This window comes from Alligator mississippiensis, chromosome 13 (assembly GCF_030867095.1).
Source record: "Alligator mississippiensis isolate rAllMis1 chromosome 13, rAllMis1, whole genome shotgun sequence".
NCBI classification, from domain to species: domain Eukaryota; kingdom Metazoa; phylum Chordata; order Crocodylia; family Alligatoridae; genus Alligator; species Alligator mississippiensis.
In genome coordinates, this window is record NC_081836.1 from 9,381,759 (window position 1) to 9,407,923 (window position 26,165).

At 50.6% G+C, this 26,165-nt stretch overlaps 1 long non-coding RNA gene across 1 annotated transcript; it reads left to right on the forward strand.

Annotated features, from left to right (window-relative positions):
* Nucleotides 1–673: 673 nt before the first annotated feature.
* LOC109284729 (uncharacterized) lies at nucleotides 674–25,949 on the forward strand. The gene is made up of 2 exons (XR_002092303.2): nucleotides 674–923; nucleotides 25,698–25,949. It is a non-coding gene; the product is annotated as an uncharacterized LOC109284729 (long non-coding RNA).
* The last annotated feature ends 216 nt before the right edge of the window (nucleotides 25,950–26,165 follow it).

Here is a 26,165-nt window from a genome sequence, read left to right on the forward strand (position 1 = left end):
TGCCTTGAAGGGCACCTTTCTGGACCGCACAGTCTCCACCCTTTATCTCTTCGGAGGATGCTGATGCCCGCAGCAGACACTTACTGGGAGCTGAGCTAAGACCTGAACAGCAGCTCTTGTGACAGTCTAGCAAGCAGCCAGAAAGTGGTTATAAAGTCCATTCACCACAAACCAGGGCTGCAGTTGAACCAGCATCCCAGAGCTGAAGGCGGATGTGGCCAACCTGCCATACTCCCCTCGACGGCTGACTTCCAAGATTCAAAGCAAAAAGCCAGATGGCTTTAAAAGCAGAAGAAGAAGCAGGGGCAGATAGCTGTGAGATACTGACTGATCTCTGAATATCACATACAGTTTCTTGGCTCGAGGGGGAAAAAAAGAAGAAAAAAAAAAACGCCTTTCCCTTTTTAAAAATAAAAAAAGAGAGAAAACCTATGATATTGCATTGATTATGTAGAGCTTGGGCAAATCAGCTGCAAGAAATCTCAGGTTTTTCCCCTCTCCCTGCCTGTGGGACAGGTTTCCTAATTCCCTTGATGGATTAGTTTGTTTCAAGAAGTCAATTCTTTTATTTTCCTTCCTAAATTGTCTTTTGCCACCCTGGCTTGAGCCTAACCAGCTCTCCAAGGGTATTGGATATTCGAGCCTCTCATCTGGCGGGGACTGGTTAGAGCAATCACCTCGTACGGCTCCAATTCTCCGACTGGGCACATGCCTAACGCAAATGTAACGTGCTATTTCTGCTCTGCCTCCCGCGTTTGACCTTCAGATTCACTTGCTGTAAATAATTCATGCTGGTAAACCTCCCAGCCAAGCGTTCTCGGGGAAGCAGAAGCAGAAGCGGGACGTGAACTCCACCGGAGAGGGGCTGTCTCGGTGCGGGGCACGTGGACCTCATGACCCCAAGGTGGGGTGGAAGCAGAGAGGTAAGCAGGAGCCCAAAAAGCAAGGGATGCTTATAGGAGAGTGGCAGCAACTCGAGTTTCCCTAGTAAGGACTGTTTGGGGTCCGGAGCTGGTTGGGTTTGGTGCACAGGCTAGCCGTGAGCATGAAGACGACCAATCCATTTGCGTCCCCCATGGGTTTCCTGCACTTTCCCCTGAAGTATCCAGCCCCAGCTGTTGCGAGGGAGGTGAATAGATGGGCCGACCCAGCCCTAATATTTGAGGACCCCGTCGCCTACCCCCTGCATTCACCCGGCTCCAATATTTACCGTCGTCCGGTTTCTAATCAAGTGGAAAGTAAACATCTCTCAGATGTGAAGAGCACTTTCTTTTCCCGATTCTATTCCGCGCCCCCCACCCGCCCCCAACTTCTGCTCCCTTTCACCCGACCGTCGTGAGCAACGGCTGGGGTTTAAAAGAAAGAAATTAAAAAAAAAAAGAAAAGGAGAGAGCGCGCGAAAGCGATGGAAAAAGTTTACTTGGCCGTGGGATGAATAGCCAGCAATAAAAAGGAAACCCCCCAGCTCTTGTGCGGAGCAACGTGGCTGCCTATTGTAACTCTATTGCCTAGGTCAGGCTGGGACCATATGTCACCATTCCTGAGCATAGTATGGCAGGGTCTCCATGGATGCTAAATCAGCTGTGCCCATTGTCCCCGCTCCCCTGGCTCTTCCCCCCCAACATATATTCATAGCCTGGCAATGGCATGCCTTGAGACAGAAACAAATTGATACATACAAGTGCCCACCCCGTTGGGCTCACATGACACATTTTAAGCAGACAATAAAAGGACATTTCAGACTGTTTAAAATCTTGAGAAAGGATTGGTTTCCATGGCGATCAGATGGTAGGCCTGTTGCGGCCCATTAAACTCCAATCACATGTAAATTTCTCCACAGGCCTTGCTCCTTATTCATTATTACTGCCTCTCCGAGGAAGGGGTGGGAGGAAGAGGAGGAGGCGGGGGGATCTGGAGAAGGGCTCCCTACAATAACCAGTTTGTTTATCAATTCAGGTGCCATTTAATTGGCTCCATTCAGCATCCCCTTTGTTTAAAGTAATAACCTTTACAAAGCCCCACTGATTTATAATTTCCAGCACTCTATTAGATAGGCTTCTTTAAATCCTTAATGCCACTTCATAGCTAGGAAGGAATAAATCAAGCAGGAATTATTCGCATTGGTACGCGCTGACGGAAAAGCTCGCCGTTTCGGAGGCAGCAAGGCTCCTTTGCAAACAACGAAAAAGGGCTGGGAGTTGGGCTGGCCTGGGCTTCAGCTTCCCCCGGGCAGGGCGGGCGGGAGTTGGGGTTTCACACTTCTGGCCCTGCAGGCTTGCAAAGGGAGAAGAAGGGCTGTGCGCTGAAGCCAGTGGGAAAAGTTGAACCAAATTGATATCAGCGGGGTGTTTTGTTGGCTTCAGATTGGTTTTCAAAAGAAATGCGCACTGAACGGGGCTGGATCCAAAGATCAGAGAAGGGAGTCTTCTGTGGTCTGGCCTGGGGGTACATTGGATGCAGCGTGGGCAGTGCCACTTGCAGTGCCATTTGTGGACCTCTGTATCTCAAAAGGAAGAGGCAAGAAAGCTGCAAAGTGCAAGGGTCAATGGGCTTCCCACATGCTTGCCCATGAACCCTTTCTCCTAGGGGACAAGAAAGAGGTTTAATCACTTAATGCCATCCTGAGACTGCCAACAAGGCTGCCTTGTGCTGATGGGTTGTTTTGCAGGTGCTTCTCCCGCTGGAAAATGGACAGAGCCCCCAAGCCTAGCACATGGCCTGCTATCATGCCAGCAGGGGAGCTCCAATTTTGTTTCTTCATCTGTAAAGACCTCCACACTTTTGAAAGAAAAGTTACTGGAGATTTGTTTTGTTCTTTTCATTTGAAGCGAGCGGTCAATTGACTTCCCCGGAAAGATGGCTTGAGAAGATGGCAGATAGATTTGGAAAAGCCATAGCTCGATCCCGGAGGGGGAGGACCTGGGTGTTAGCTCTAGGTCCGAGTGATCCTGATTTAGGATCCATAGCTCAGCAAGGTCTTCTGAAGAAAAGCACAGGTTTTAAATTAGAGAAGGAAATGTCCACAGGGTGAAACTAGAGTTGCAAGCCCCCCACGCAGAGAAGTTTACCAGGACCTCAGCTTCACCTAATCTCATATACAGTGCCACCATAACCAGATAGCCAAGGTGAGTCTTTCAACTAGAAGTAACCAAGGTCTTTCCGCTACCCCTACCTACTCCAGATAGTTAGAGATCTTTGCCTTGTCTTCATCCCGGCCGGCTGCAAGCCAGCTGCATGATAAGGTGATGTGGTTTTGATGGCTAAAGTGCAAACCTATCAAGACAGTCCTGCAGAGTCTTAAATACCTTCTAAACAATGTGTCAAAGCCCAAACTCCTTAACAGGAAAGGAACTTAGGGTACCATTGCATTGGCGGGGAAAGCCAACAGCATACTGGGCTGTATTAGCAGAAGTGTGACTTGCAAAGCAAAAGAAGAGCTTCTTCCACTCTGTTCGGCACTGATGCGGCCTCACCTGGAGCACAGGGAGTGTTTCTCCCACTGAAATACACTCGGATCCCAAAAGTTTGCAAAGTTCAGCACTGCAGCATTGGCGAGAGGGTGCCGTGTGTGAGCTGAAGGGAACGGCCTATGGCTTACCCTTTCACTACTAAACTCTATCCAAAAATCACAGGGGGTTGCGTTAAAAAAAACCAAGCCCCAAAGCCCAGAGCAGATGCAGGAAATGTGCGCAGACAGAAAGTGCTTTGGCGCATTTGGGGGATTGCCATGAGATGAGACATCCCATCGAAAACAACAGAAGCATTTTTCTCCCTTCCCAAGTGCTAGGAGGCAGCGGCAGAGACCACCTAGGACGAAGCTACCCTGCTGAGACAACCGTACAAATAGATTAATACTGGCTCCGTGGGCCACATAGGCTGGCGCTAAATTAGAGTCCAGTTGATTTGCCGTCGGGTTTGGGAGGCTGGCTGTAGAACGGAAAGGAGCAGAAAGAAGCATCCCAGGGAAAAAAAAAATAAGGGGAAACATGGGAAAATTGAGGCAAGAGCAAAGAAAGTAATGTACTTGGTCAGACATGTCACCTGGTGGTGTTCTCCTTTTTGATGGGATACATGCAATGAAGATGGGTCACTCCATATCTGGGTGGGGGAGCAGAGCAAAAGGAGAGAGAAACTCTAACCAAAAACTGAAGCTGATGGTATATCTAACCCGGGAGCCCCTCCTCCTGACTGGCCTCACTTTGCAAGCCGCTCCTAGGCTCACCGGATGAGCTACTTGCTACAGTGAGTTGCAGTGATGCCACTCTCCTGAAAGGATCCCTCTCCAATGCAACCCCCAGCTCCAGGAGTCATGGGATGAAGTGAGACTCTCGCTTTTTGTTTTAAAAGCAAAGTTGGAAACCCTCCTGGTTGGAGAGAAGAGCATGAAAGCATGACCTTACCTTGCCCCTCCAAAGGCTCAAACCTAGGTAAATAAATGAGCACAAAAGGTATTCGTGCCTTTTAAGCCATCTCCACATCAGCTCAGTGCCTGGCTCATGAGCTTTGAATATTTGGGCTGGTTGAGACTGTGGCAGCAAAATAAATGACCCATTTCTCCACTGACTCATACCACTGAGCTCTAGAAAATGACTCCTGATTTCCACTGGTGTGATGGAGAAAAAGCAAACCCATGTGCACACCTGCACAAAGCTCTGCTTCATTGGGTGGAGAGGGAGATGACAGGGCCAGGGCCAGATTTTTTTTTTCTTTTGCCAAAGCAACATTTTTTTTCCTGCAAATCAGAGGTTTGCACAGCCACGGGCCTGCCTCCCTGGCTAACAGAGAGCTGCTGGGGAAGAGGAAGCAAAACCATGAATACATTATCATCCACACAATGTGCTCTGGGCCCAAGCTTTAGTTTTCCAGTGAGAATTAAAAAAAGAAAAAGTGACAAACGTGAAAGCCCCTGGATTTGTGTCCCCCCCCTTTCCATTTTCCCCAGCTTCTGTCATGCAGAGAAGCGGCTGAGAATACCGGCCTCTGCACACCCAGCCCCTCCTGGATAGCGAGACGCGCTCTAATTAAGAAGAAATCTACACAAGCCCCTTTTACAAAGGCTGAGTGGCAGGTTATTATTGTAGCAAAGTGCAACCTCTGCCATTTTTGTCAAGAAAACCCATCAAATTAGAGAGAAATAAGATGTCCATCTGTTTCGTGAATGGCAGCGCCGCGAAAAAATCAGATTCCCACCAGTTCCTTAAATCCCAATTATTCCCAGATTATCTTTTGAGATCGGGAGATCTCAGTTGAATAAACCTATGGCCCTGTTACTGACAGCCCGATGCTTCTCTAAGGAGGGCAGGGCCCGTTCCAAGGCTTTGGGTTACGTTGTCAATCCCTCCGGTGACCCCAGGGGTGAGCGATGCTGCTTTATAGACTGACAGCAGATAAACATTCTTCCCCAGCCCTCTCCTTTGGCACTGCTGGCCCGGTAAACAGAGAGGGCAATTGCCTTAGAAAGTTAAAGAATAACTTGTGGGGAAGAGAGGGTGGAGGGGAAACCTAGGGCTCCATCCTCGCCTGGGGGACTTCAAGCTGAGTGCGAGGTAAATAATATCAGAAGGGAAGGAGACAAAAGTCATCTCTGGCTGGTGACAGGGGCAGCTTTTCAGCTGCGTCAGCAACCCGGGCTTGCTTTGGCGCAAGGAGGCAAGCCTCATAAATGGCTTTTACAGAGGCCATGTGGCTTGTATTTTTTGTCTTTTTTTTAAACAGATGCTCTGCAATATTTGTTTCCAGATGCTGCGGGTGCTGTTTGCTCCCTCCTGCCAGCCGGCTGGCCAGCCTGTCGGAAGGGTTTTATTGAAACGCAGCATTATTGGCGGAAGTTAGGGACCCAAAAAGATCCTGTGCAGACGCTGCGGGGTTAATCTCTGTCCGTCCTGCACCCTCCCTTGCTTTGTTCAGGCAGGGCACAGTTAACAGGCTCCCTCCCCACCCCTTTCAACACCGTCAAAAAGCAGTTTTCAACCATTCCCTAAAAATGATTTGCTTGGTTGCAAACTTCTGTTGTTGAACCCCACCTCCCACCCGGGAGACTCCCAGCCTGCCTTAATGTTACATGAAAACAGAAGCTGTACATAGTGGATACATCTTTGGAAGGGGCATTGGCACCTAAATCCCGTTGGCACCTAAATCCCACTGCAGGCATCACTCAGGGCTGGATCTCCCAAGGGAATGATGCACAGATGCAGGCTGTTGCCCCGTGGGAGTTTTCAAAGGAGTTTAGGTGCCCAACGTTCACTGCTTGCAATGAAAATTGGAAACCCCACAAGGCTTCTGTCTGCATCCCCCGGTGCTGGAATACCTGTGGAAATCTTACCCCTAGGGGCCTTTCCTGTGCGCTAAGGCCTTTAACTATTAAAATGGGCCTAATGTGAGTTCCTAGTCTGAGTTCACATCTAAACCGTCACTGTGAAACCAGCTGACACGCATAGTTTTTAAAAGAGGATCGCAGGACCTGAGCAGCGATGTCTTTGCTAATGATTTTCCCGCCCTCCTCAGCCTACCACTTGGGCTGCAGCCCTGGCCGCATTTAAACCGCCCGCTGGGTTTCTCCCCAGAGCTGGCTGGGTAATGAGTCCTGCCCTCTGTTTGGTTTTGCACAAGTTTTGCACAACTCCAGAGGTGCATGCCTTCCAGCAGCGGGTGGGGAAAAGCACCCAAAAACTATGGGGAGCAGTAGGGGGGCTATGTCCAAGTGTACGAAGGCCACTGCTTATTCTAGTCCCGCTTTCCCTTAGGTAAGGGGCCAGGAAGTCCGTGGTGTTATCTCGGTACGTGGAAGAGGAGAGCCAGGCCACAGCTAAGCCACCCTGGCTCCTTCCTCTCTCCTCTCAACCCTTGGGAGCACAGGGAGCCCTGAGTAGCTATAGCAGGGTGGAGAAAACCCGCTTACCATAGACAGCCAGGCATTTAAAACAGGGAGCATGGATTCTCCTGTGTTCATTGTTTTCCTTCTTCCCCCACAAAGCCCAACCACCTAACCTACATGAGGAATTTCTTTTTAATCCCCTCTCTCGCTGCCTCTTTTTCTTAAGCAAGGCTTTGATTGCAAACTCTTTTGTGCCTCGACCCCAGGGAACTCCCCATCTTGATGGTGCTGGGCCATCAGGAGGGAAAGTTACAGGAAGGATCCCAGGCTAAAGCCCCGGAGATCAAGCTGGGAAGGGGAGTAATGATTTTCTTTTCTCTTTATTAAATTGTTGCAATGTTAAAGGCTTTTCCGAACGTTGCTGGGAGCGTCCGCGCTCCAAATCTGCATGAATTTCCACTTCAAAAGCTGCACTGAATCCTCCTCATTATTAAAACTCGTGTCCCAGCTCCCCAAAACAATAGCTTCAGGAATCGCTCTCCAAAAGCTCTGCTGAAATAAAAAAAAAGGCACCAGGGCTTAGTCACGCTGTTCCCGGGGTGGAAACGTGCCATTCCGGGTTACCGGGGACTCCACAGCAAAGCACTGAGGCTTGAGACCAAGGGGCGGAAACGCTCAGCTCTGCGAATCACTTCTGGATGGGATGGGTCTCCCCACAGCACCAAGCAAGTTCCCCAAGTCCTGGACTCCTCCAGAAGAAGCTTTCGGTTGTTAACATCTCCTGCTATGGGGTTAGGAGAAAACAGGGAAAAGTCTCCTGAAAAATATCTTAAAAAAAAAAGTTCTTGGTTTTAGGATGTGGTTTTTTTGGTCATTTCCATTTTTTTTCAAGGACGCTGGAATCCTTCCCCAGGAAAGTTGGCCATTTCGATAACCCCCCCTTCTGTCGAAACCACAGTTTTATGTGCTAGAAAATAGCATGGATAGAAAATGTCTAGGAATGTGAAGAGATGATCTCTGGGGTGTGGCAGGCAGCTACCTCCACCCTCCCTGCCAGGCTGCTGCAAGCAAAGCCTCACGTGTGCGGCATTCGTCTCTTTGCTCACGACTAGTTTGCATGTCTGAGCCTGGTGCCAGGATCTGGGTTCATACAGACACGAAGCCTAACGCAGTGAGCAACATGCACCCAAAAGATTCCCAGCCGAGCCGTGAGGTGGCCTCGTGCTGTTGGAAACCTTGTGCTCGAATACCTGAAGAGACACACACGTGCTCCTTAACCAAGCTGGTTTCCGTATCAAGTTTGCAGTACCGCCAACCCCGCCATGCCAAAAATCATGAGATGAACTCTTTAAAAATCAAGAGATTGGCACATAAATCATGAGATGCAACTTTTGAAGTGTGTGTAGGGAGGGGGAGGTATTTGTGAAGGTGTGGGAGACTGTGGGTGTGTGTGTGTAGGGTTTGGAGCCTGGGGAGGGGAGGTCCCTGCACACCCTGGCAGGATGTGGGGTACTGTGGGTCAGAAGTGAGGGGCAGCAGCAGGGCTGGGGGGCTGTGGCTTGGGAGTGAGGTGCAAACACACACAGACAGCACCCAGCTGGTAAGTGGAGGGGAAGAGGCAGGGGGAGAGGGAAAGGGGTCCAGGCCCCCGCGAAGAGGGAGGGAGTGGGGCAGGAGCAGGAGCTGTGGTGAATGGGTCCCTGGGGCAGGGCAAGTCGTCCAGAGGGGAGGGGAGGTGCAGCTCCCCACAGCAGCGTGCACCCCCAGGGGAGGCATAGGGGGCATGTGCCCCCCATGGGGTAGAGGTGGGCTGCCCGCTGCAGGCTGGGGCTCTATGCCCAGCTGCCTTTGCCCTGAGAGCTCAGCTGTGCAATGCCAGTGTGCTTCCTGCCGCCGGGTGGGCAGGGGACATGCTGCACGGCCAGTGCTCCCCATGTCCCCTGCCTGTCCAGCAGGCAGCAATGGCATCACGCAACTGAGCTCCTGGGGCAAGACAGCAGGGTGCAGAGCCCTGGCTCGCAGCAGGCAGCCCACCTCTGCCCCGCGCACAAATCCAGGGGGCACATGCCCCCCATGCCTCCCCCAGGGGTGTGCGCTATGGCAGGGAGCCGCACCCCCCACCCTCTGGACGAGCCGCCCACCACATGATCCACCCCAGCCCTGGGGCACCATTCACCCCAGCCCATGCCTCACTCCCTCCCTTACCATGGGGGGCCTCAATCTTCCCTCTGCTCTTTTCCTTTCGCCCCAGCCCCTTCCCCTCCATAGGCTTACCAGCTGGGCGCTCTCTACATGCACCAGAAGGAAAATCCCAAGATTTGAGGGTTGTATTCTGAGATCGCGAGTTAGGATTCATTTGATTTGGAAATCGGGAGTCTTGTGAGACTCAGCATTACTGAGTTTGCAACAAATATGTGGAACTGGGGAGCACTGCAAGCTGCTCTTCTCACTTTGCGAATGTTTTGCATGGTTTTAATTGAGGAGAAATTGTGCCTCTGGTCTCCTTACAAAATCTGGGTGTGCAGGGGAAAGGGCAGGGTGTGGAAAACCTCTCCAGGGACCAGGGGGCAATGGTAAGCACTATCCCCAGTTACAGAATGGCCCTATTTGGGATAGTTGCCATTCGCATAGGTAACTGAGAGAACCAAAAATACCACAAAGACAGGCCACATGCTCCATTTCTATATCTGCATCTTCCCCACCCTCCCACCTCCAGCTTCCCATGGGAGAACACAGCATAGCGTATTTAAATACCATAGCAAATTTAACCTGCCTGTCCCAGGTGCTCATAAGGCTCCTCTCACAGACTCTGTGCCTTGCTCAGCAGCTGGGTTTTCCAGATGTCAGCATGCAGCAGTTCTCTTCCTGCTTATACCTATTTATTGCAAACCTATGACTGGACTTGAATCAGTCTGGAGGTACTATCCCACATGCTCTCAAAGGAGCTCATGGGAACGAAAGCCTGATCTGGGACTTTTTGCGAGTCGATGGGAAGTCTCCCATTGGTTTCAGTGGGCTTTGGATCAGATCCATGCACAGCTGGAACTCTCTGACAGGCGACAGCATGGGGCAGTAAAGAAGCGGGTGGATGGCGAGGAAGGTGAATAAAAACACATGCGATTCTTAGCTGGAGAGAGCATTTAAAGACATCCGGACATCAGCATTGCATTCATCAGCTGTTCATCAGAACCACGTGCTGTCTCCGGCTGCTGAGCTGTGCATCCTCATTGAGCCCTGGGGCTGTGGCACTAAGTTCCCCCTGTTCCAACCTGCAAAATTTAGGATGGAAAAAAATTGCGAAGTCACTTGGCTCTAACTATATTCCTCTCCCCCAAGTCCATAGAGGTGCATGGAAGGGAAAATGAAAAAGGAAACCAACTTTAGTGATGATTTAATGACTTTTTAAAAAAGCCTGTCTGTGGGTGGAAGAAAAAGAAACAGCTGGACAGAAGCTTGGATATACCTCCCAGGTCAGGCCACACTTGCATCCAGTTGTGCCACGGGACAATTTCTATATGAATGCTAAAAACAGAGGGTTTGGGGAAGGAGTTAAAAAAACCCCCACAAACCACACATGGAAAAATGAAGCGATGGATTTCATTGTGGGCCAGTGACAAGAGCGAGCCTGAAATCAAAGACTTTCGTGGTCATTTTTCTATCAGAAAGTGATGCCGGGTGAATAACTTATTTACATGCCAATGTGCTGCACTGAAATGGCCCGGGATGGGAAAAAAGCAGGCCCTCTGTTATCCACAATGATAGCAGCTGATCCTGGGAGCTACCCCACGAGGAGGACGTTAACGAGGCCCTGGCTGCAGCGGGGAATGGCAATGAGTTTTTAATTGGTGACACATTATATTTATCAAACTGACAGCAGAGGGGGTGAGCAGGAACCTCCTGGTTGTGTGTTTTCCTGACACGACTTCCTTTGAGCTCATTCACGGGTGAAAAGAATTTAAAGGTTGAGTGGGGGGGGAAGGGGACGGCGATAGAAACCATCCTAATAATCCCACGACGTCATCCTGAATGATAACACTGAATTATTCATTAGGGTCCTTAAAAGCGGGGCTAAATCACGGCTGAAACAAAGCCAAAGTGATGCCATTGTGCTGGCTCCTACCACTCGGGGCCTATTTAAAACCAGGCAAGAGGAGGAGGAAGGGGGGGGAACCTTTTCAGAGTCATTTAACGACCCGGAATGGACTCTGTTTCATGGTATGGCGGAGTTATTAAGAAGTGTTTAATATTTGTAACCAGATCCTTTTGTTGAGGCAGGGAAGGCTGAGGAGGCCTGTGGAGCACTCCTTGGCCTCCAGAACCTGGGAGAATGGGAAGATTTCTTCAGGGCCGGGGTCTGGGCTGCTTTTCCCCCTGCCTTGCTCTTGCCTCCCTCTCTCTTTTGGACAGGAGACATCCCTTTGTTGCTTTTTTCTTTCTTTCTTTCTTAAAATTTCAAGTTTCGGGCCAAATCAGCCAAATCCGTTCCAAATTCTACCAATAGAGCAGAGCTCGATCGCTCAAGTCTGCGTGGCGCTACCACCGGCAAGTAGCGTCCCTCCCAGGGTCTTCGGCTTGGGGTTTCAGATGCTCCCAAATCCACGACAGGTGTCTGACATGCAAGCCCCAAGCCTGAGGGCCTTGGAGTTCAGTTGTCCCCAGTCTCGCTTGCCCCTAGCCAAGGAGCATCTAGAGGGAAAGCCTGAGAGCGTCCTGTGCCAAACAGATCCAGACCCTTAGCTGGGATAACTCAACAATCACAGCCCACCATGTACAGCTCAGGGCACAGGAAGGGCTCTCTGATAACAAACCAGGGGTCAGGGGCACACAGCGGTCACCTTGCAACAGCCAGCAAGGGTATGCGTTTCAACACTCGCCCTCCACCCTCGGATATAAGGAACCATGACTGCCACCTTCACGAGCCCTGCCCAGCATACTTGCTAGCAATCGCTGCAGGGGAGGGAAGCGCTGTGACAGAAGCCAGGCCATCCTTTTACTCCATCTGCGCCGGGTGGTGGGTGGGCAGCTCCACCCTGCAGCTATCTGCGCTGTATATTTGATGGCAGCGTTCACTGTTGCCCTTCCAGCCCCTGGACTACCAAATCCCCACCAGAAACCATGACCCAGGAACTTCCCTGTTCATGGCTTCTTTTCTGGGAGCTGAGGTCCTGATTGCCTCTTACGGTATAGACACAGGGCATCCAAGCAGGTTGGTCTGGTTGCTAGACTTTACTCTTGTAAAAGAGCCATGTCACGGCGATCTGATCAGCCGGGACAGCGGCATGCTGGAAGAAAGCACCTCAGGAGGTGGTAGCATCTTTCTCATGCATGAAAGGGCTCAGAGCATCTTAGCGGGCACAGAGTGGACTAGACAAGCTCTGGAGGTCCTCATTGGCTGCCGCAGTCCAGCACATCCCTTTGGTTTGCCTCCCAGAGCCACGATGCTTGAAGAGCACGAACTCCTCCCACACTGAGCAATTGTCATTGCTCAGGGCCTGAGAGAGCAGCTAGCTTGCCTTCCCTGCCCAGGTAGCTACCATGTATAAATCCAGGCCTGCGTAACTCAACCAGTTGAAAGAACAGCCTGTACTTGCCCTGTGTGTTAAAAAAGCAGGGAGAGTCTCTCTCTCTCTCCCTTCCTTAGGTACTGTTGCACATTGGACATCAGCAACCTCATTCTCTTCTGAGCCTTCCCTTTAGTCATTTGTTGACCCAGAGTTTCAGCCTCCACTTTTGCTTCCTAAGCCCAGGTCCAGTGTAGGAGAAGAGAAAGTAGAAGAAGAAGAAAAAAAAAAAAGGAAGGAGAAGAGTCTACTGAAATATCTAATATTTCAGGGGAGGCTTGGAAGTGCTGACAAAGGTTTTGTTTGTTCCCCTCTTTTGTGAGAATGATGGGAGATGAGCCTCGAAGCAGGTTGCAAAAGAGCCAGGGTCACTCCATATTGACGGGAACTGTGTTGGCATTGGTCACAGCTGTGCTGCCTTGACTCCCAGCTGAGCCACCAGCCCCCCAGCCTTTGTCCTGCATTGTGAGTGGGACACAGTGCCAATTTTACACAAAGTTGATTGCACGGCCCTGGCTTTGTTACCCCCCCACCCCACCCCCTACACACACTCCCCTCCTGGATGGAAAAAAAAAGAGAAGAGGGGGGGTGACAATGTGATGAATTCCTTCGCTGCTGGGCCGCATAATAAACCCAAACACTGCAGCCCCGGCTTGCGGGGGGAAAAAAAGAGAGCCCGTATCCCACTGTTTTCCTCCTTGGAACCTGATTTTTTCCCACTAACTGCTCCCTGATTTATGAAGCCTCTCTCTTGCACAGAACATATGTGGCTGTGAGCATTTAGCATTCGCTGACATTTTGCTTAAACAACTGTGAAAGGGCAAGTTTTCCTCGAAACTGAGCTGCAGAAGGGAAAGTGTTCTGGCATTCTCTCCCTTCTCCCATCCAATGCTCCTGGATGGAGTAATCGTTCAGGCTTCATCCAGCATTTCTCATGCCAGCAGGCATGGGTAGGATCTGGATCTATGTAGCTCCCACAAGGTGAGCTGCAAACAGTAATTAATTCAGCCTTACAACTACCCTTTGCTCAGAGTCAGGAAAAGTTGAGGATCAGCGAGGTCAGGGGCCTTGCCAAAGGGCATTTAGTGCATCAGTGGCACAGCTGGGAATGGGATGATGACACTCAAGATGCCATTACTCAGGCTTAATGGGTAGCAATCAATAGCTCAGTGTCTAGCTGGCAGCTGGAATTGAGTGTAGTGCCCCAGGGGTTGGTCCTGGGGCTGTTTTTTTTCCAATATCTTCATTATTGATCTGAAAGATGGGATGGAGTGCACCCTCAGCAAATGCGCAGATGACACCAAGCTGGGGGTTGTAGTAGGTACACTGGAGAGTAGAGCTAGGATTCAGTGACCTAGACAAATTTGGGCCAAAAGAAATCTCATGAGATTCAACAAAGGCAAGTTTAAAGTCCTGCACTTAGCATAGAAGAAACTCATTCACTGCTTCAGCCAGGGGACTGCCTGGCTAAGCAGCACCTCTGCAGAAAAGTCCCTGGGGGTGACAGTGGACAATAAGCTGAATATGAGCCAGCAGTGTGCCCTTGTTGCCAAGAAGGCTAACTGCATCCTGGGCTGCATTAGTAGGAGCATTGCCAGCAGATTAAGGGAAGTAATTATTCCCCTCTATTCAGCACCGGTGAGGCCACATCTGGAGTACCTTGTCCAGTTTGGGGGCCCCCCACTATAGAAAGGATGTGGACAAATTGGAGCAAGTCCAGTGGAGGGCAACACAAATAGCTTGGGGGTTGGGGCACATGACTGATGAGGAGAGACTGAGGGAACTGTGCTTATTTAGTCTGGAGAAGAGAAGACTGAGCGGGAACTTAATAGCAGCCTTCAACTCCCTGAACAGGGGTTGCAAAGAGGATGGAGCTGGGCTGTTCTCAGTGGTGACAGATGACAGAACAAGGAGCAATGGGTTCAAGTTAAATCAAGGGCGGTTTAAGTTGGATACTAGGAAAAACTTTCTGACTGGGAGGGTGGTGAAGCAGTGGAGCAGGTTACCCAGAGAGGTGGTGGACTTTCCATCTTGGAGGTTTTTAAGACCCGGCTAGACAAATCTAGTTGGGTAGCTGGCTGGGACAATCTAGTTGGGTAGGGCTGGTCCTGCTTTGAGCAGGGGGCTGGACTAGATGTGACCTCCTGAGGTCCCTTCCCATCCTCATTTTCTATGATTTGATGGTAACTCTCTCTGGAGTCTGGATGATGTGAAACCCAACAACAGAGGCTGAATGGCTAGTCACCAAAACCCAGGGATAAGCAAAAGGCTTTTCTTCTTATATTATATGGATAGCCATGGCCTCTGCCCTGAATCCTCAGACCCCTTCTCTGGCTGAGTTCCCTGCTGTTCTGACCCCTTGAGACCTTGTCTCACTTCACCTTCTTAAAAACTAAACAAAAAGGCGTTATCAAGCAGGTCAGCGCGACAGCTATAAATCTTCATGTGCAATGCTTTCAGGGCATATTTTTAAACAAGTCCACTGGATGCTACCGAACATGAGACAGTCAAGAGTTTACAACAAATTGGTAGCAAACCTGGCCTTTTCTAACAACACGTAGCATTCATCCAGTATTTAACATTTCCAGTGGGTCGTGAGCCAGGCAGTCCTCCTGATACCCTGTGAAGCAGGTTGGCAAGGTTGGCATAGATCAAGAAGGTTAGGCACAGAGAAGGGATGCTCCCAAGGGTATGGTATATGCAGTTGGTGGAAGAAATAAAATTAAACCACAGGAGCTCCTAACAATGATTGGTTCTGTCTCTCCTAGGCCACCCCTCTGTCCAAGCAAAGCACCTGACTTCACCGTTCCTGGCTGCAGTGTGCAGAGAAAATGCCCCACACCTGGCATAATATTAGCTTTTATGGCCCTTGCAGATCACAGTAGGATCAGCCACTTCCCGCATCCCATTCACTGCTCAAATGACACTTGTTGAAGTCAATGGGGAGCCTGTTTCTTGACGTCAGTGGTTCTGGATGAGGCTTCTTAGAGCTAGGATTGTCCTGATTTTGTAGCATGCTTCACTCTAAGCCCCTTGTTGGTACTTAATGAATGAGGAGAATAATCTGCAGAAGTCTAATGACTGCATTCACATTTAGGCATTTCCTAGGATTTATGAGGCTCTGATTGCTATCCCCGCAACATTTTCTAAAGAGTAATTGCTATTCACTAATTGCATCTATAAAGCTCTTGTGGTGTCTCCAACTCATGTAGTTTCATCTCCGGCTGCATGATATTTGGTGTCTTTCCCAATGTCTCAGCTCCTGGAATCGCGGGATTGTGTAAGAATCTCAACTTCCATTGACAAAGAGGCTGGGCCCTGGGGTTGTAGAGGAAAATCATAAAAGTCTGACCCACATGAACCCAAAAGACTGAAAGATGCTGGTGCCACTAACGCCCCCATATTTACTATTTTTTAAAAATCTCACGAGCTTTTCCCAGATTTGGGTGGAGCTGAGTCATGGGTTTTGAATGCCTGGGGTTGGTGCTTTTCTTAACATGCCCTGTGGACAGATGCACAAAACCACAAAAGGTAGGGATGGAAAAGCCCAATGAAATCATCTTTTCTGTCACTCCCAAATAATGCAGCTCTGGTCTCTACAGCCTGTGCTCTGGTGCTGGGCCCTGACTAGTCCTAAATGACTCAAGCAGGGGTTTTCCACGGCTGCGTCTGGGATAAATGTTTTCCAACACTCTGTGACCTGTTTTATGTGCCGCTACTGCTTATGCTGTTCACAGCTTGAGGCAGCAGGTAGCCGATTTAATCCTAATTCATAAAAAATAGTAATAGTTGTCCAAGGGAAAAAGTAGAGTGAGAAAAGGAAACATCATTCCTATTGCCCACAGCAACCAAAGGAGAGGAACGGCTGAACCCCTGCTCTTCAGAGCAAAGAGGTGCCCAGCAAAGTGCCAAATAACTTCAAAATTTCTATGCTCTACCATGTTCCCCCATACTGATGGGCAGCACTAGTGAGGTTCAGTGAATCCTGCCCCCACTCCTCTAATTATTTACCATCAGGAGATCCCCCAAGATCTGGGTAAGTGTGGGCACGGAGATGAAACTTAAACAATCGCAGCCGGCGCGGTGATCGGGAATCTAGAGGAATGCCCTGGGCTGGGGGTTTGCCTTAGGAAAGTAAGCTCTGCAAGGTGTAAAATGCATGAAAGGGTTAGTTTAAAAATCGACCTTAAATATCTGCCAATGTTGGTGGGGGGGGTTCATTTAGCAGCCATATCCCAGCGGGGAAGGAGTCTGCTGTGAGCTGGGTGGGAAACCTGTGCTCCTAAGCATCCTCACCTGTCCCAGTCCCATCCACCCCCTCCTGGGACCCACCAAAACAGCCAGCTGGGAAGGAGCTTCCTAATCTACCCCTGGGGCTTGGGAGCGAGGAGCTTGCCTGGGAAGCAGCCTGCACCTTGGGCCTAGAAGGGGATTTGCTCTGCTTCCAGGGCTCACACTGTCTTCGTCCCAATCCCCCCTTTAAAGGCAGCACCCCTCTCATGGTGATTGCCTCCCGGGGAGATGCATTCAGCCATCGTCTTCTGCTAGATCCTTACCCCAATCCTCCCTCACCCCCTCCCAGCGCCTCCCCTGCAGCCCTCCTGAGGACACGCGGCTGTCGCAGCCCTAAAACATAAACCACACGGAGGGGCTGCTTTTGACACATAACAGCGTTAACCCTGCCGGCTTCACCCAACTTAACAAGGAAGTCACCCCAACCCAGGGCTTTATAGACACGGGCTGTATGAAAGCCTCTGTGGCCTTTCGTCTGTTTTACCCTCCCCCAAGGGGCTGCACCCGGACAAATAAACTGGAGACAAAGGAGTTTCATAGAAACCACGGCAGCTATATATTCCTTTTATAAAAGGGACCATTCACCAAGTGTCCTCCAGAGCTGCCTCCCCTCACCCCACCCCTGCCACAGCACCAAGCAGGCGGTGCGATTTCTTTAGCCTCCAGTGAACTCTGACTTAGCCTCGGAGAAGGGTCAGGGGCTGGTGGCAGTTCTGGCGTGGAGTGAAAAGGCCAAACACAAGGCCTCCGAGGAGCCCGAGGGCCCGCATCCTCCAGGGTTTTGTTCAGAGGAGCCCACAGAGTCTCTACACCTGACCTGAGTCTAAACGCCTCCAAACTTTTGCTCATGGAGAGACCTGACACTTGCAATGCACAGGGAGTCAAGTGATGATGGAGCCCTAAAATGTCGATAAGAGGCAGTGTCGAAAGTCCCGGGATAGCTATATGAGTTTCTCCAAACCTCTTCTCTCTCTCTCTCTCTTTTTTGGGGGGAAGGTTTCCCTCTTTCTGCCTAATTTATTGGCAGCTTTGTTTGATGCAAGCACTCTGGGAATGCTGGTCTTCAGCCATGGATTGATTTTTAGTTATTTGTCTTGTCCAGCTTTAAAAACAGCCAAGATGCTAATGATGAACTTACAATGAGGAACAGCAAGGCATCCTCCCTCTTCCAGCCCCAATACAGCAGTGTCTCCTGCCTGCCAAACACTGATGGAGACATGTTTGGGGGAATCATTATTTTAGATATAAATCTCTGGGGATGACGATGGTGAGCAGAATGCTGCTGAGATGATGTAAGGCACCATCATGGCCAAGATCTGTGAAAGCCACTAGTGGTTTAGGGCTTGAGGCACTATAAAGTGGTTTGCTGAGCACCCAGCCACTAAACCAGGTCCCTGTAAGGAATTTCAGGTCAGGTATTCAAACATTGCCAATCCCTTTTGTGGAGTCTATGGACCTCTGGGGCTGCAGGGTGGCAGTCAGGAAGGCCAAGGCAGAGATGGAACTGGGACTAGCGACCCGGATCAGGATAACAAGAAGTCGTTTTTTAAATACATTGTGGGTAAAAAGAAGGTACCGGGTAACGTGGGGCCTCTGCAGGACACGCTAGGAAATCTGGTCATCACACCAGACAGCAAAGCTAACCTATTTAACAATTTCTTTGCCTCCATTTTTCTGAGCAGGGACCGGGTCACCCCCCACCCCCTCCCACCAGGACCCCTGTATGCACCAGAGGAGGCACAGCCAGGCCTAGGGGCAGTGAGGACCTAGTCAGGGCACTTCTGGAGGGACTGGGTGTATTTAAATCAGCTGGTCCTGACGATCTCCACCCCAGGGTGCTGAGGGAATTAGCAGAGGTCATTGCGGGACCCCTGGCACGGCTTTACGAGCACTCGTGGTGCTCTGGCGTGGTGCTGTAGGACTGGAAAAGGGCCGATGTGGTCCCCATTTGCAAAAAAGGGAGGAAGGAGGACCCAGGAAACTATAGGCCAGTCACTCTTACCTCGGTCCTGGGTAAGCTTTTTGAGAGTTATCCTGGCGCATGTCCACGAGGGGCAAGGAGGAGAGATTATGATTAGGGGCAACCAGCACGTGTTCATTAGAGGCAGGTCCTGTCAGACCAACCTGGTGGCCTTCTACGACCAGGTCACAACATCCTTGGATACAGGTGTTGCTGTGGATGTAGTCTTTCTGGACTTTAGGAAGGCCTTCGACACTGTCTCTCAACCCATCCTCATTAAAAAAACTAGGGGACTGTGGCATCGACACCTACACAGTCAAATGGGTCGCTAACTGGCTGGAGGGCCGCACCCAGAGAGTGGTGGTGGACGGGTCCTATTCAACCTGGAGGGATGTGGGCAGTGGGGTCCCCCAGGGCTCAGTCCTCGGGCCCGCGCTGTTCAACATCTTCATCAGCAACTTGGACGAGGGGGTGAAAAGCACCCTGCTCAAATTCACAGACGACACTAAGATGTGGGGAGAAATGGGCACACTAGGAGGGAGGAATAGGCTGCAATCGGACCTAGACAGGTTACAGGAGTGGGCGGATAAGAACAGGATGGGTTTCAACACTGACAAGTGCAAGGTGCTGCACCTGGCGAGGAAGAACCAGCAGCATACCTACAGGCTGGGGAACTCCCTTCTCATCAGCGCAGAGGCAGAAAAGGATCTTGGAGTCATTATTGATGCCAAAATGAACGTGGGCCGGCAGTGTGGAAAGGCCAACCACACCTTGTCGTACATCCACAGATGTATCTCAAGCAGGTCCAAGGAGGTGATCCTCCCCCTCTGTGCGGCACTGGTCAGGCTGCAGTTGGAGTACTGCGTCCAGGTCTGGGCGCCGCACTTCAGGAGGGATGTGGACAGCATGGAGAGAGTCCAGAGGAGGGCCACTCGCATGATCAGGGGGCAGCAGGGCAGGCCCTACGAGGAGAGGCTACGGGACCTGAACCTGTTCAGCCTCCACACGAGAAAGCTGGGGGGGGGGGATGATCTAGTGGCCTGTTACAAACTAGCCAGAGGGGACCAGCAGGTATTGGGGGAGTCCCTGTTCCCCCGAGCACTACCAGGAGTGACAAGAAATAACAGTCACAAGCTGGCCGAGGGTAGATTCAGACTAGACATCAGGAGGCGCTACTTCACTGTCAGGGCAGCTAGGATCTGGAACCAACTTCCAAGAGAAGTGGTGCTGGCTCCTACCCTGGGGGTCTTTAAGAGGAGGCTGGATGAACACCTCGCCGGGGTCATTTGACCCCAGTACTCTTTCCTGCCATGGCAGGGGGTCGGACTTGATGATCTGCTTAGGTCCCTTCCAACCCTACCAACTATGAAACTATGAAACATTGTTAGCAGCCAAGTGGTGTCCCTTTTTGTCTGGTCCTCTGTCTAGCTCTGCTTGTCTGGTCCTAATGACTGCAGTGTCCAAGCAGCTAACAATGTGAGTTTGTCTTCACAACTCCCCCGTGCAGATGTGGCATGGAGGCACTCGGAGATGAAGCAACTTGCCCGAGATCCCATCAGAAGTCTGTGACAAAGCAGGGGATTGAGTCCCTGTCTCTCTCCAGGGCCCCATGTCAGCACCCGTGAGACCCTCCTTCCTCTCCATCTCTGTTCAGTCCTCTTGCTCAGCACAGGCCTCTGTTCTGTCCCTTCATATAATGTGTCCATTGTTCAAGACAAGAGCCTTTTCCTTTGCCACTCGTTCTGTTTGGGACAGTTATTCCTGTGTCCCTTCATCCTATTAGTCCTTCTGATCAGATATGAAACTCATCCTTCCCTTCCTTTCTCTTCTCCTGGTACTCTCTCTCTCTCCCTTTGGTTGTGCTGTTTTGTGAAACACTCTGGATAACATTTGTTTGAGCATCTAGAAAATCCTGCAGTGGGCACGTGTGTCTTGAGCAGCCTGATGACACCCTCCGTAATGGGCATGGGCTGTTCTGCGTTTACTAGGATATGGGATGTAATGTTTGAAGTCAGGCTCCATTCCCAGCTCTGACCTCCGTCTCCCTGCTTGTGAAAGGGGTCCTCTATCTCCTGCCCCCCTTGGGGGCACAGTAAGAGCATTACTCAATAGGGTTCACATTAGGTGTGCATTAACCATGGCCCTCAAAAGCCACGACATGAAGAATGACAATTGCATTTTGTTATTCCTGCTATGAGCTCGCAGCCTGCAGCCCAGGTTTAGCACCGGGCCTGTCTTCACAGGAGGCAGGAGGACCTCAGGGTGCCACTGCCTATCTTGCAGCACCAGGGAAGAAGGGCTGGCAACTCGGGCTTTTGCCACACTACATCCCCTCACTAGGACTCTCAAGGCACCACAGAGACAGCTGGACAAGATGCTTCTGGGCTCTGCCCAGGCCTAGGGACTCGTTTAAGGAGGGATTGTGGCCCATGGAGTTCCTTGAAATAAAGCCCTTTGCTCCATGGCTGGAAAGGGTGGATAGTGTTGGCATACAGAGTGCTCTGAGAGCCTTGAACAGAAAGGATGACAGAAGTAGGAGTGTGGCCTAGTGCATGCAGACTCAGGAACCCTGTGTTCCCTCCCTGGCTCTGCCACAGCCTACTGGGTGGCCTTGTCCAAGTCACTTCACTTCTTTGTGCCTCAGTTTCCCCCTTTGTAAAATGGTGCTTCTCTCCTTTCAACTGTCCCTTGCGATCTACTGAGGACAGTGATTGCCCTTATTACAACTGGCATACGTAGTGCTGTCGTTATGATTCCCGAGTCCAAGTGCCTCTACTTCTTCTGCACCTCCCAGCAAGAAATGCACTTGCAGAGCAAAGCAACCCCATGAGTGCTGAGAACAGAGAAGCCTCCTCTGTCTGCAAGAGCAGAGAGCCCAGGACCAGTTTATCAGTGCTCAGGGGAAAGGAAGGAAGCAATTAAGGCAGCAGGGAAGAAGGCCACTAAAAATAACCTAAAGAGACTGAATTCACTTCTGCCACAACTCACACGAAGCTAACAGAGTTATCCCAGAGACAGAGCAGCCTGCAGGCTTAGCTGTTGTAGAAAAACGAGATGGAGAAGAAAATGCAATTGAGCCACATAGTGGAGAAGCTGAATTAGCTCATAAGGCAAAATGCCACCTCTTGGCAAAGGGATAAGAAAGTCCACACCAGCTAAACCCCCTAGTCCATTCTCCCAGGGGGCAGGCTGCCTGCGAACAGAAGCTGCTGTGTTGTACTGTTCAGGGTAAGGCCAAACTCCAGTCCGTGACTTTAAGACATCAGCGTTGTTCGGTTCCAAACTAGCTTGGGGGTGAACTTTTCATCTCATTTCCTTTTGAAACAACACGCCTTCGGAAGATGGTAGCGTGAAAAAAAACCCATAGAAAGAGCAGGTGGGTGCATTTTAGCAGGCCCTCTCAAAGTGGGAGATGTCTTTTCCCATTTTTATCTTCCACGCAGAGAGCTTTCAGGACAGTGCCCGCTCCAGAGACTTTGTCTGCACAAGGCAGTTGGAGTTTTGCTTCAAACTACAGCTCCCAGACTCAGGTGATTTTTTTGGTGAGAATCTCAGGTTTCATTTTAAAGGGGAAAAAAATGTGTTTCTAGGCTTTGTGGCTATAAAGAAAAGCCTGAGAGTATGACCTGATCAGAAGACAAAGAATCCCAAAATAATAATACACCTTTTTTTTTTAATCTTGTGATTTTTGACTGAATCTCTAGATTTTTTCTGGGAGACTTAACTCCGTGTTTGAATGCTTGTGGTCCATCTCTGGAGACAGATACCAATAAAAATATCTAACAGAAACCCACACTATCTATCCACTGAACAGCTGCATGAGAGAAACGGTGGTTCAATCTCTTGACCCAAACCATGGCTAGGGGAAAAGTTAGTTCAGTTCACAAGGCCTATTCCCACTTTCCTTTATTGCCTCTGTTGGTAAGTGGCTTACTTTACGGCAACTGCAGCTCAGGTGATATGCAGCTGTCTCTCAGCATCTGGGCAGAGAACCCTAATTGTAGCTCATGGACAATAGGAAACCCTTGGCAAAATGAAGTCAGTTAAATGATCTGTAGCAGGGGTGGGCAAAATACGGCCCGTGGGCCGGATGCGGCCTGCCTGGCCATTCTATCCAGCCCACGGGGCCCCTAAAAAATGTAGAAAATTAATATTTATCTGCCCCTGGCTGCCTGCCATGCAGCCCTTGATGGCTTGCCAAAACTCAGTAAGCAGCCATCTGCCTGAAATAATTGCCCACCCCTGATCTGTAGTCATCCCCTTCATATTTTTCCAGAGAAGCAAGTCAAGCTCCCGCAGCTTCTTTTCACACAGCCCCTGTATAAGTTGTTCATGAGTATTTGGACAACCCACAGTTTACTTGTGAAAATGTCTGTGAAAGATAAAAGTTTCACTGATGCTTTGTCCAAAACCTTGTCTCTTGGGTGCACGTTGTCCACTCTTGGTTACCTTCCCACTTGGGAAGTGTCAGCTGTCCAGGCAGGAAGCGGAAACAGTAATTTAGAGAGATGCCAGTAGCCTCCTTCCCACCAAGCCTGATAAATAGGAAATAGAGGAAATGGAGCATTCCCCAGCAGTCAGCTGAAAAACACTGCAGCTACTGGATGGATGCTTTATGAATAATGAGACCCATCAAAGCCGGTGCACGCGGCTTCAGTAGAGCTACATTGGTTTATGCCAGGCCTGCCTGTGGTCCAATGTATACATTCACAGAAACCAGGACCTGATTCAAAGTGATGCACAGAGAAAAGAGCTGAATTAATTGGAAATATTAGGCCATGCAGTCTTGATGATAGTGGTGCCTGGATGACCTGAGATCAAGACTCTGTGTGAGTGCCATAGAGACACATAGTGCAGGACTGACCCTGATCCAAGGAATATAGCTAGATACTCAAGACAGATCTCAGCTGGAGAAGAAAAATGGAGGCATGGAGAAGTGCCCAACGTCACCCAGAAGGCCAGTAGCAGAACGGACCTTATATCCCAGGCCTCTTGTACCCCAAGCCAGGACCTGGACCACTGCACTACCCACATCCAACCTGCACAAGCCTCTAACATCAGTAATAAAGGGGCCATTTTGATCAAAGTTCTTCCCTCCAGGGAGTGGAGCACTTTCCCATGGGGTTTTTGTCTCAGCTGCATTGCACCGATGTCGAATACCTTTATAAAACCTCCACCCTTCCTTCAAGGGGTGGAGGGACCCCTTACATCCTCACCGGGCAGGTGACGCAGCCCAGGGAGTGTGCCCCTTGTCCCTGTAGCCGAGGTCTTCGATGGGCAGTGTTACGGGACTCGTGGCAGGAAGGTGGGAGTGTGGCCGCAGGGCTCCGTGGATGTGTTGGCGGTGGGTTTTCCCCCTGGTGTGAGAGCGCTGCTCCTTCAAACCGGGCTGGCACGCAAGGCAGCATAGTTAGTTGTTATTAATGATCCTTCTGGCTCTTGTCTGATCCCAGAGAGACATTCCGACTTTAATAAGCTGCAGCTGGAGCAAGGTTTCCGGGCCTGCAGCGGAGGGGGAAAAGAGCACAGGGGTGGGGCGGTGGAGCGGAGGCCCAGCGCCTGCCTGTGTCCAACATAGGGCTTAGATTTCCCTGGAGGGGAGCCGCTTCAAGGGAGGAGGGCGGGAGGCTTGCACCACCTCGGAGACGGGAAGTGTTCCAAGCTGTCCCATCCCCTCCTCCTTCCGCACCTCCGCGCGGCGGGGGGAAATGCACCCCCGGGAGCCTCACGGGCTGACAAAAGCCTGCTTTAAATCATGCAAAAGGAGGTTGGGGTGGTGGGGGGAGAGAAGAGGAAACTCCCTTGCCCCTCGAGAGAAGGGAAGCCATGGTTTGGTTGCCTCACTCCCAAGCAGCAACAAAAGCATCGTGCCTCTGATGTGTTTCCCTGCTGTCAGGTTGCGCGGGGCGTGCGGAGGCCGGAGTGATGACCTTGACAAGCAACCGTGGCTGCCTTCCAGGAGCCAGGGAGTTAGAAAAGCACCTTCTTTTCAGTGTGTACACAAGGCGCGGGGGCTGACACGCCGACCTCAGGCCTTGGCGGCTGACCAGCCAGCTCCGCCACTTGGCAGGGAGAGCGTGAGAAACCAGGGGGCGACACCCAAGTGTCATCACAGCTGCAAAAACTGCTGAGCAGAAAAGCCTAATTACAAAAATATGCGCCCCGAGGCTTTTCCGTGATGCAAACGGAGCCGCATTGCCCCTCGCCTGCCAAAAGGGCAGCACGAGCTCGGCTCTGCTATGCAGTGTGGGATTTTTAACTAGTCTGGGAGGGTCAGCGGAGACAAGGCCTCCATAAAGCAGGGTTGTCATCGCCGAGTGTGGCAGATCCGCGAGATGAAGGAGGAACATAACACACCCTATTAAAATTAACAATGCCCTTTTTCTTCCTCTTTTTATTCTTCCCCCCCACACACTCCCATTCCTTCCCTCCCTCCAATTCTGGGCAAGAGCGATTTACAAAGCGGCTTCAGAAAAGGCTAAGGCGCTTTCCATGCAGCCAAACTCCAGCCTGCCCTCACATGGCCACACTCAAAGGAGGAGGATGCTAAGCCGAGACGTTCACAAGGAAGCTCTTGGGTTGGGATCGCACACAAAAATACCTATTGCACAGCGACCCAATTCTGAGCCTGTTCACTTTGCTTTCATACTGGCTTGGCACCATCAGGCCACTCTGCTATGCTGGTTTGTAATGGAGTGAAGAGTCAGGTCCACTGCGTAGAGGGATGTCTACAAGATCATGCATTAGGAAATCTAAGGGAAAGTGTCTGCTAAGAAAGGCCCGGTTCTGGCCCAGACAAACCATGTAGCTAACTTAGTATGGTCACTCCAGTGGCAGTGGAGAGGACTCTGGCATACGCATGGCGGCTCATTGAAGAGTTTGTTGAGCAGGTGAGGAGCCTAAAAGGGGTTTGAGCCATAAAGCAACTTCCCTACTTAGCAACTGTGCTCTTGAGTGGCCTTAACTTTAAAGAAACATGGGGTTTTGCTTGGGTACAATACAAAATATCTATTTTCATGCCCTGTGTTTGTACTATTTCCTTCTTTTTTTTTTTTTTTGATTTAACCAGCCAGTCATGGAGATGCCATAAATCTGCAAGTTGCAGCCTTTTGCTGGTGCGGCCTTCCCAGATGCACACGTTATTTCAATTAAAACCCAGCTGCCTGCTCAGGGGGTCGGTAAACGTGCTCCCCACCCACCACCACGGCTGAACGCGGCATGCTTAAAAAATAAATAAGATTCCTGCTCCCCCCTCCCCGAATCCTGCCTCTGTTTCTCCTCGTTTTCCTCAATTAAGTCCTATTAAAAACAACCAAGTGAATCTGACAGCAGCGACTTCCTTTAGGCAACCAGCTGCTTGCCAGGCAAGGGATCTCAAGGCAGTCAAGGTATTTGCTGCAAACCTCGTTTTTGTGCATTTTCCCCCCCTGTTTAAATTGTGTCCGTGCGCTGGGGAAGAGGAGCCGGACTGGGCCTTGCAACTCATAGCAGTCTCTATGTTCAGCCTGAAATAGCAGATTTCCCCACACCTCGTCTA